Source organism: Mauremys mutica, unplaced genomic scaffold, assembly GCF_020497125.1.
Source record: "Mauremys mutica isolate MM-2020 ecotype Southern unplaced genomic scaffold, ASM2049712v1 000623F_np12_subseq_1:106961_obj, whole genome shotgun sequence".
Classification (NCBI taxonomy): Eukaryota; Metazoa; Chordata; order Testudines; family Geoemydidae; genus Mauremys; species Mauremys mutica.
Window position 1 is genome coordinate 92,070 of NW_025423018.1, and position 11,443 is coordinate 103,512.

At 54.3% G+C, this 11,443-nt stretch overlaps 1 non-coding gene across 1 annotated transcript; it reads right to left on the reverse strand.

Moving 5' to 3' along the window:
- Window positions 1–8,128: 8,128 nt before the first annotated feature.
- Window positions 8,129–8,201, reverse strand: TRNAA-CGC. The gene has a single exon. It is a non-coding gene; the product is annotated as a tRNA-Ala (tRNA).
- Window positions 8,202–11,443: the final 3,242 nt, after the last annotated feature.

Consider the following 11,443-nt stretch of genomic DNA (forward strand, 5'->3'; position numbering starts at 1 on the left):
TGTGGCGAGAAATTAGCAAACAACAAAAAATGTAACGTTCAAAGACATTTTCAAAACAAGCACTCAGCATTTTCTGAAAAGTACCCAACTGAAGATGGGCGAAAGAGAGCGATTTCGGAACTACTACGGAAAGTTGAGCAGAGCAAACATACTTTCAAGAAGTGGATCAACTCTCCAAACTCAACTACAGCTGCTAGTTTTGTGGCAGCTCATGAGATCGTAAGGAGGGGGAAGCCGTTCACAGACGGAGAATACATGAAAGAATCGTTCATAAAAATATCAGAGCATCTATTCTCCGAATTCAAAAACAAACAGGAAATTATTCAGAAAATTAAAGAAATGCCTTTCTCTGCAAAGACCGTCAAGGACAGGACCATTAAAATGGCAACAAACATCACCAGTAAGCAAATTGATGACATCAATTCAGCTCAAGCCTATTCAATTGCCTGTGATGAGTCAAGTGATGTAAACGATATTGAGCAGACAGCACTGTTATGCAGATATGTGAACTCTGATGGGCCACAGGAAGAACTGATTGAAGTCATACCGCTAACGGGCCAAACGCGGGGACAGGACATTTGTGAGGCTGTTTTGAGTTGTCTAAAAGCCAAAGGAATAAACACCACTCACCTGGTGTCAGTGTCTACTGATGGTGCACCCAGTATGAGAGGAGCACAGAAGGGCTTTGTGAATTTACTTCAAAAGTCGCTGGATCGAGAGCTGATGACGTTTCACTGCATCTTGCACCAAGAAGCACTGTGCGCTCAAACATTCCCCCCTGAATGTGTGGAAGTGATGAACCTCATTATTAAGATAGTGAACAAAATAATTGCAAACGGGTTAAACCACCGACAGTTTTGTTCATGGTTAGATGAAGTCAAGAGCGCATATTTGGATCTCCTGCTGCACAACAGAGTTCGGTGGCTGTCAAGGGGAGACGTGCTGAAACGCTTCGCTGCTTGTCTGGAACATGTGAAAACCTTCTTGGAAAGCCAAGGCCTCAGCTATCCCGAACTGGGAGACCTCGATTGGCTGGAAAAGTTTTATTTCATGGTGGATATGACAAGTCACTTAAACACGCTGAATAAAAATCTCCAGGGAAAGGGAAGCACGGCCCTGCAGTTGCTGGAGGATGTTCTGGCGTTTGAGCGCAAGATGACAGTGTTTGCCAGAGATGTACAGAGAGGTAAGCTCTCTCACTTCCCCTTCCTGAGAGAGTTCAAAGAAGAGAACAATCACATAAATTGTGATTATTTACACCGTGCAATAATGGCAATGCAAGCTGCATTTGGAGAAAGATTCAGCGAGTTCAGAAAGGAAAAAAACACTCTGTCCTTCCCTGTCACACCGCTGGACATCGACCCATCCCTGCTGAACATATCCACATTCACAGGGATAAGTCAGCCCGATCTTGAAATTGAACTGGCCGACATAGCAGATAGACTTATGGGTGTCCAAGTTCAAAAGCCTGACAGCGGATCTTGAAGAAGTCGCCCGTCAGAAGGCCACTCTCGCTAAAGAGCACAAATGGAATGATATTGAAAACCTCCCCAAACCCGACAAACTTGTTTTTGAAACATGGAGTGCCATTCCCGACACGTATATGAACATGAAAAAAGTATGCATTTGGAGTCCTGTCCATCTTTGGCTCAACATACTTATGCGAGCAAGTTTTCTCGAGCATGAACTTCATAAAGTCCAAATATCGCTCCCGCCTCACAAATGAAAGCCTACAATCCTGTGTGAAGATCAAAGTCACATCTTACAGCCCCGACCTAGGGAAGATCAGCATCGAGCTTCAGAAACAGAAGTCACATTAAACAGGTGAGAACACTAGCATTTAATAGGCTATTATTATTCAGAAAAAAATATTTATTTCAGACCCGGAGCTGATGTAGTTTTTTATTGTATGTTCAGGTGCTTCGGTTGATTGCTGGCCGAGAAAGAAACCCAAAGAGGATGAGAGCACACTGAAATGGACTTGTCAAAAAACGTTCCTAATTTTATGTTTACTTTTTTAAAACTGCTAAGCTGCAACTATATGTTTTTTTATATTAAAGTGGGCTATGTTTTATTTTAATTTTACACAAATACGGGAAGGACTCAAAAAGGCCTGCATAGTTCAGTGTTTAATTTATTTCAAAGTAGGCCTACACATGCACACTGCACTTCTGTTTGTTGTATTCTGTTGTTGTAACAGGTAAAATTAAAAAAAGATTAAAACTTTTAAAAGTTTATAAGCAGTGTTATGTTTTGCGGCTCCAGACTATTTTTCTTTAGTGGAAGAGGGGGCAAAATGGCTCTTTTGATAGTAAAGGTTGCCGACCCCTGCACTAGATAATTAGCCTCATGGTTAAAAAACGGTCATTTCCAGTTGGGATTTTTTGACATCGACTGCAAGCCAATGGGGTCTTGTTCAGTCTTTGTCTGGTGAATTAAAGAACCCTTTAAATCACATATCCCCCCTCTGGGAATTTGTAAAACGTATTTAAACCAGTGATTAAATCGCCTCTTAACCTCCAGTCAATGAAATCAATTGAGCTTCTTCAGTCTCTCGCTGTAGACATTTTCCTTGTTTTTAAAGACAAAAATCCTGATCTTTCCAATGGGAGCTGCTGCTTCAATGTTCGGTTTGGGGAGGGATCTGGCTGCACTCAGAGATCTGCCCGCGGGTTACAATCTGCGATCCGAAGGGTCGAACGCAAACAGCGTTTAGATGGGACCGTTAGTGCCGCTCCCGTGTGGCCAAAGGTTAGAACTGACCAGGAGAGTTTAAAGCTGGAGCCTGGGACGCTCCTGAACAAACTGGGCACAAAGCTTCTCACGTGGGATACTCGCTGTGCAGCAGGAGGCGGAGGGAAGCTGATTATCAGGGCTCAGGGAAGCGCCCTGCCATGCTTAGCCGGTGTCTGTGCTAAGCTCAGCATCAATCAGGTGATTCTGGGAAGTTCGGGGTCCCCGGGCTCCCAAAGGAGGGTGAAGCAGGTCACCCCTGGAGCAGGGTAAAGCTGCAGGGTGACAGTGGGGTTGCTGCCCCTGTGAACAGCTGCTGTAGCACCGCCTGGGCAGGACAGGGAGAGCCAGTTATACGCCCCCCCCAGCCTGTATTGGGGGATGGGAGCGCTCACACCCTGGGGACCCACCCAAAAGAGATCTGCTGTGGGGGGGAGATTGGCACCCACACACCCAGGATGTTGTAGGGGGGGACAAGGGCATCCACACTCCGGGATCCTCTGCAGAGGGACGGACACCCCCACATCCAGGATTCTGTATGGGGGGCAGAGGTACCCGGACACCTGGGCGGGGGAAGGTGGCACCGAAACATCCTGGATCTTACCTGGGAGGACAGCGGCGCCTGCAGCTTGACATGAGACGGGGGCGGGGGAAGCAGGAGCATTTCCCAGTTCCAGGCTGTCCCCATCTGGCCAAGGCACAGAGCTCACAAGCAGAGTTTAAAGCTCCAGCTGCCAAGCAACAAAAACAGCCGGGCCCTGTGGCTGGTGCCTGTGATCCCAGCGCCTGGGGAGGCTGAAGCTGGTGGATTGCTTGAGCTCAGGAGTTCTAAACTGCAGTAGGCTGTGCCGATTGGGTGTCCGCACTAAGTTCAGCATTAATATGCTGATCCCAGGGAAGCTTGGGGTCCCTAGGTTGCCTAAGAAGGGGTGAACCAGCCCAGGTTAGAAACAGAGCAGGTCAAAACTCCTCTGCTGACCAGTAGTGGGATTGCACCTGTGAATAGCCCCTGCAGTGTAGCCTGGGCGAGACATGGTCTCTTTTTAGACACACCCCCCGGCGCAGAGCCTGGAGGGGGGGATGGGAGCACCCACACGCTGGGGATTCTGACGTGGGGGGAGGGACGCCCCACTGCAACACGGATCTTGAAAAGGGGAACAGCGACACCCACAGAGCCTGGATGGGAGCAGGGGAACCACACACGGGGGCTAGTTCATGGGGTGGGGGACACACCCATATGCTCTGTTGCACCATTCTTAATGAGAAGAACAGGGGCATCCGCACAACACGGATCCTTAACGGGCGGGGGGACACCCACACACTCCACTATTAACCAGGAGGGACAGGGGCACCAGACACCCCCAGTAGCATGGAGAACACCCACATCCACCGGATCCCTCATGGGGGTAAGACAGAGGGGATTGTAATGGGGCCCAGCGCACCCACGCACCAGGTATTGTTAAGGGTTGAAGGGACAGGGACACCCACACACACTGAGATCACAGCCTTGGAGGAATGCAAACCCTCCACAGAAGGACCTGGTCTGTTCTATGATGGCAGCCCAGCCTGGGTGAGTCAAAGTCTCTTTTTATACAGGCATGCCCCAGGGATTCTTATGGGTGGGAGGAATGGAGACAGCCAGACACACTGAGATCACTTCCTCCAAGGAGCCTGGGCCAGACAGGGAGACACAGTCCCCCTTTACAGATCTGCCAGACAACCTTCCTCCCACTCCCTCCACACAATGTTCTTATCTGGAGGTGAAGCCAGGGAAACCACATGGAGGATTCTTATCTGGGGAACTGGGGGGACCCACTTACCACCAGAGATTGTTAAGGGCAGGAGGAACAGGGACTCCCACCTCTGCAGCATGGGGGTGGGTCGCCTGCTGGGATCATCTGGGCATATTTCACCTCGTCAGCTCCCTGCCATTGCCTTGGGGGCCCCTTGTTCGCTGCCTCTGGCACCCAGTTTAGCCTCCTTCCTGAGGACTGAAATGCTTTGATCTATCTAAGTTCTGTGGGATCAATGTGTGTCATGGTGTAATTCTGTGTTATTCGGGGGTCAGACTAGCTGAGCTAATGGCCGCTTCTGCCCTTAAACACCATGAAAACATTTCCCTGGTTTCTCCTTGCGCCTGACAGACACCACGGTGAGGGGCCCAAGAGAAGATCCTGGACACAGCGCTCTGGCTCTTACTTTACTTGGGGACGTCAGCGCTTTCCTAGCAAAGCTGCTGCTAAAGTGCTGGATTTGGGGAGCTGCTCGGCTCCGATTCAGAGATCTGCCTGCGGGGTGTGAACCTGCCACGAGGAGCGGGAAACGCAACCAGCAACGGGAGGCGTTGTCTGAGCTCCAGGCTGCCCCCGTGTGGTCAAAGCTTAGAACTGAGCAGCGGAGTTTAAATCTGGCGCTGGGAGGGACCTGAACACGCGGGGCACCAAGGCTCCTGCGTGTAACGCTTGTTAGGTGGGCAGCTGAGTGTAGCTGATTGCCAGAGTTCAGGGCTGCACCCCGGGGTGCTGAGCAGGTGTCTGTGCTCAGGTTGGCCTCGCTATGATGGTTTCTGGGAAGTTTGTGGTCTCCAGTCTCCCTAAAGAGAGGGGAGCCAGTCCAGAAAAGAAGGCTTTCAAAACTCTGGTACCAATGGACAGCGGGAAGAAGCAACGGGCATCAGCGCCAGACAGCAGCTGCATTAAAGCAATCCCGCCTATTCGGTGCCTGATTGGAAGAAAACATAGTAAAAATCAGCAAGGAGTCCTGTGGCACCTTATAGACTAACAGATGTTTTGGAGCATGAGCTTTCATGGGTGAAGTTTTCTTCTTTTCTCCACCCTCTCCCCCGTTTCGAGTAGCCCCTATTTCTACCCCTAATGCTCTGCCAGTTCGTTGGTATGCAACTTTCTCGGAGCCTCTCTGAGCCCTTAGTACAGTGCATAAGGTGGAAGTTGGGGAGGAGAAAATGGGACCCACAGAACCCCTGGCAGGTAAGGGGACTGGGAGAGCTTGACTTGGGAAGGCGGGAGGAATGGAGGAGAAGAGGCAAATAGGGGTGCACACAGTCTCTACAGTGGTGGAGAGAATGGGGGCCCTGAAATGAAGCGAGGGGATAAGTGGAGGTACACAGGACCCCTAGTCCTATGGAGATTGGAAGACCCTGGCATGGGGGGAAGGGAGGGTACACAAAGACCCCGGCATGGGGGAATAGAGAGAACACAGAGTCCCTGCCACGGGGAAGTGGGAATGGGGGTGTGAACAGAGCCTTTGGTGTGGGAAGAAGTGTGGGGAACTTGGTATGGGGAGAATAAGGGTGCAGAGATTCTCTGGTAAGGTATGAGATTGGGGGAATTTCAGGGAGTCCCTAAAAAGAGTGGGATGGGAGAGAGCACATAGGGAGCTTGTGGGAGGGAACTGAGGGGTGCTGGGAGCCTCTGGGGCGGGCAATAAACGCGACCTGTACAAACTACAAAGTGTGCCCCCCCCCACTCCTGTAAAGAATGTGGCCATCTGTTGACAAAAAGGCTGTTTGCAAAAGGTACGATCCATTTTCTTTCGTGACCACTTGTTTTAAAAAATGAGTCATTACGACGTTAATCAGGGTAGCTGGGGACTGGCAGTAGGGAGGGCGTCTTTGCAGGAGAAATGGCCGGGGCTTAGCTAGTGCTTTCTAAAGGGATTGTCGGAAAACGATTTTTACAATATCAGAGGGGTAGCCATGTTAGTTTGGATCTGTAAAAGCAGCCAGTGACTCCTTCAAAAGGGTCAGGCAAGGGAGAACTTCCTGTAGGCCAACTAGCTCAGCTGGTTAGAGCATAGTGCTAATAACACCAAGGTCATAGGTTCAAGCCCCATGCTGGACATTCTGGGAGGGAGAGGGTGGCTTCTGCTCTTTTGGCTGACTGCTAGGCGTGGCAGAGGCCAAAACCAGGTGGGCCGGGAGTGGGCAAGAGCCCTGCTGGGCGCAGGCGCTGGGCAGGACCAAGCTCCTGACACCTCCTTGGGCTCCCCTCCCTGGGCTCCTCGCTCCACCTGCTGCCTGAAAGGAACTTGGAGACGGGTGAGCCCGGCCGGCTGCCTTCCAGGCTCATAGGAGGCCAGGCTTGAGCTGCCCACCCGCGAAGCCAAAATCGCAGGCCTGCCGGCTCGCCCCCATTGTCCACAGAGGGTTGACCTGATGGCCCGAATTCTTGCCGGCCGCCAGTTCCACCCAAATGTACCCGACGCCAGATCACGCTCCCCAGCCCAAGCCACAGAGGAAGGCTTAATACTCGGCACCCCAACCTAGGGGAGAGGCTTCACACTCCGCCGGCGCAGGGTGACCTTTGGGACTTCCCTGGACACCATCCTCCCACCGCCCACAGCCAGACCCCCCAAGCCCACCCCTCCGACAGGAAGGAGCAGGAGGACCACTCCGCCCAGGGGCACCACCACTCAAAGTCAGCTTCACTTGCTTTCTCTTCTACCCCTTTCCTCCCAAGTTATGCGCGCCTCACGGGAGCCGGCCCTGGGAAGACGCAGGCACCGCACTCTGACTGGCGCAAGCCAAACGCCCACACCGGGAGTTTAGCACGGGCTCTGGAGGCACTGGAGGAACCCCATGCAGACGCACTGACGGAGCTAAGCTTTACGGCCAAGGGCCCTACCTGTGCAGAAAGCCAACTTGCTTGTGAAAAAGACTCCTCTTTCGGCTCCCCTTCCAAACTTCCAAATGCCTCCCAATGGGAAAACACACACACTGAAACACCCAAACGGTCCTAACGCTGGGGCCAGGCGAAAAAGAAAAGCAAGGAAAAGATTTCTAAATGGCCACCCTGCCAGAGTCATACAGCTCCGCACGTGAAACCCGTGGGAGGGACATTACACAGAAAAGGGGAATGGAAAGCTGCCCAAATTGAGATGCTGTGGAAAGCTACAGCCCCATCGCTACTCCTACTCTGCACACTTCTTGCAACAGCTGATGAACGGCCAGGTGCTTTTCGCATCCAAGCCCACACCAGGGGAAGACCTTGAGAAGTTTGCCGTGGCTTGCCTGGTTCAGCTGGTCAGAGTGCGGCACTCGTGGAGGCAAGATGGTGCAGAGGAGCCCCTGGGTGGCTGTGGGCCTGGGGAGGATGGCTTTTGATTTTTCGGCCTGACCGCTACGGGCAGCAAGGCCAAAAGTCAGATGGCCGGCTCTCCCGTCCACCACGCTCATCAGGAGCCCTTAGTCAACAGGCTCGGAGAATGCGGGCATCGCCCCTGTCATAGGTTTATTCCCCACTTCGAACTTTAGCATCCACAAGATGGGGACCTGCATGGGCTCCTCTAAACTTAAACCTTAGTTTAGATCTGGTAAAGCTGCCACCATCTAGAAATTCCAGTGTCTAGCACACAGGCTGTTCCCCCAAACCTTCCCTGGAGAATGCGGGCATTGATCCCGCTGCCTCTCGCATGCGAAGCGAGCGCTCTACCACTTGAGCTAATTCCCCTACCTTGGCAGGTGATGTCTCGATCCATCCATTCGATAACGGAGGCCACATCGTTCCCCGCATCGTTCCCTGGGGAACACAAATCCAAACTCCTTGAATCTTAACACTAAGGGAAATAAACCATTCCCCCACCTTCTTCCCCCTCTCCTAGTTGTTGGGAGAGATACCTTGATTCAAACTCCTTGAATCAAACAAGGAGGGATTCACCTTTCCCCCTCCCCTTCCCCTGAAAATCCAAACAAGGGAAGAAATCAATCAGGTTCTAAAAAGAAAAGGATTTTATTAAAAGAAAGAAAGAAAGTACACTATCTCTGTAACACCAGGATGGAAAAACCACGAGGCATGCTGCAGGATAGCCCCTCCCCACCAAAAAGCAATGCCGTGACCCGGATTCGAACCGAGGTTGCTGCGGCCACGGCGCAGAGTACTAACCACTAGATGATCACGGCCAGGTGCTGGGGGCGCAGGCAGCAACCCAGTGGAAAATGCTCAGCTCTGCGCTCTCGGGGCGGCCACCTAACTCGCCGGCGGCCACAGGTCTTTCTCAAGCCTCCCCATTACAGTCACAGGTGAAATGCTGAGCAAAGGAAAAAAGACAGGAAGCCAATCCCATGCCTGTCCCTTTTCCTGTCTTCCTCCACCCCTGGACCAAGTCCCTCCCCGTTTGTCTGGGCCATTGTCCTCATGGCCCTGGCCAGCCTATTTCCCTTTGCCGCTCTGAAATGTGCCCCCACGTACAGGCCCCGAAGCTGGGCCCGGGGGAGGCTTTGGCTAGGGCAAGCGTGTCCTTGCGAGGTAATTGTCTCTCTGGAGGTGAAAGTCCTCAGTGCGAGGTGCGAAGGGAAGTGGCCGTCGAAGGAGAATGGAAGGCATGTGGTGGGCAGGCCAGGGATTTCTTTGTCCCCCCTTCAAAAGGAGTCACTCTCCCCGTCGGGGAATCGAACCCCGGTCTCTCACATGACAGGCAGGAATACTGACCACTATACTAACTAACTGCTATACTAATGAGGAAAGGGGCATGGGGAAGGACCCCAGCTCCCACAGACCAGCTATGGTCAGCGTACACCTACACCGTCGCATGGGCCCCAGCAGGCAACAACACCCCTGGCCCTCTTCTGCTTCCCAAAGGCTTTGGCCGCAGCAACAGCCCTGGGAAAAGCCCTGGCCCTCCTCACCTGCCCTTGCCCAGCAGGACGCCTTCCGGGCCTACACAGCTCCTCACACAACACCCGCCTGGGACCTTGCCCTCACCTACCAGCTCAGCAGCACCTTTTTTCCTCTCAAAACCTCCTCTTGACACCCTCCCCCTTCCACACTTCACACTCACCTCATCACAAACTCACCCACGGCCCCTTTGGCTTCTCAAGCGCCTCTGGAGGGGCGCAGCTTCCCAGGCATGCAGATCCGGCTGATGGCTCCCAAGTGTGCAAGTCCGTCCCCGCAGAGCTGCCCCATAGGGTGAAATTGAAGAAACTGTGGAAAACGGGTTGGGGTGGGGGGTAATAGGCTCCTATATAAGAAAAAGTCCAGCCAAACTGGCCTGTCCCTTTAAACATGGGACATCTGGTCACCCTGGAGCAGCCCCGCAGTCCTGCTCCCCGGTTGGTGCATTTGTAACCCGGGGGCTGAAGCCGACGCGTGAAAGGGAAGAGAGCGAGCTCGGAGCTCTCCAGCGCCACCTGCTGGGAGCAGACAAAATGACTGAGCGACGTCCTGGATAATTTAAATATCACCTGGTTTTCTATCGGGTGGCTCCACTGGAGAGCTGGGGCGTGGCCTGAGCGTGGCAGCACCTTATTTGCATATTAAAAGCGGCAGTTTGAGACCATTGGGGTAAAATATGAGTAAGTTTTGGGGTTGGGCCCCACATGTTTAGTGCAGGCTGTGGGGAGCCGGGCTGAGCAGAGCCTGCCCCGACGGGGTGTGTGGTCACCCTGAGCTGGGAGCGTGTTGCCAGACATGGGGAAGGGGCTGCGGGGGTGGGGGAAGGTAGGTTGGTTTTTCTGTTTTTGGTGAAGTTTTTTTTATGTAAATTGAGAGTTGGTTTGGGGGAGGGAAATTTTGACTCTTGCTTTGGGGGTTCTTGGGGGGAGTGACAGAAGCGTTCTTGGTGGTGGCTGCTGCAGTGGGGCATAGGACAGGTGGGGTCGGGGCTGTCTGGGTGCTTCAGATCAGGGGTGGTTCCTGGTTGGCTGGTGCCTTGGCCTGCCTAGTGTTTTCTGATAGCTGATCTCCCATTGGCCCTCATGTGGGGTGTGTGTCTGAAAGCTGGTCTCCCATTGGGCTCTCCCCAACTGATGTTTCTGACAGGCTCAGCTCCCATTGGTGACGTTGTCTGATAGCGATGCGGGGAGGAGCCGCCAGGGCCTTGTGCGCTCAGCGCCGCCCGCGAGAAGCGGCGCGCGGGGCCGGGTCCCGCTGCCGGGCGGAGGAACTGAGACCGCGGCAGCGGCGCCGCCTCCCGCCTGGCGAGAAGCCGCAGCACCGGCGGGGTCACAGGGCGTGAGGCGCTTCCGCGCGCGGCTGTTTTCTGCCGGTCGCGGGGTGACGGTTCCTGCCCGGGGGCCGCAGGGTCCCGATGGCAGCTGGGGGCTCTGGCGTCCGCCCGCCCGCGGCGGCTGGGAGCTGCGGGGCCACCTGCACTGGCCGGGGGCTGCAGCTTCTCCTCACCTGCCCCGGTGACTGGGAGCTCCGGGCTCTGCCTGCGGTGTCTGAGCGCTGGGGCCTCCTCTCCTGCCTGGGGCGGCCGGGAGCTCCAGGGGCTTCGGCGCTGCAGGGTCTGTTTGCAATGACGTGGGGCTGCAGGATCCTCATGCCATCAAGGCCTGTTGGGAAATCCTGGGTCCATCCGCAGCAGCTGAGAGCTCTGGGGTCCACTCGTAGGAGCTGCAGGGTCCATACGCAGTGGGGTGGGGCTGTGGGGGCTCCCCGGCCACCCATGGCTGCTGGGAGCTCCAGGGTCTGCCTGTGGGAGCTGTGGGGAGATGAGAGGTTTGGGGTGCAGGAGGGGGCTCCAGGCTGCAGGGTGGGGCCGAGCGATTCAGAGTGCAGGAGGGGGCTGTGGGTTGAGACAGGGGGTCGAGGTCCAGGACGGGGTGATGGCTCTTGGGTGGGGGCAGGGATGAGGTGTTCCAGGTGTGGGAGGAAGCTCTGGGCTGGGGCAGGGGGGTGAGGGCTCTGGGGTGCAAGAGGGGGCTCTGGGTTTGGGGGGGTTCAGGGCTTTGGCAGGGGGTTGGGGTGCA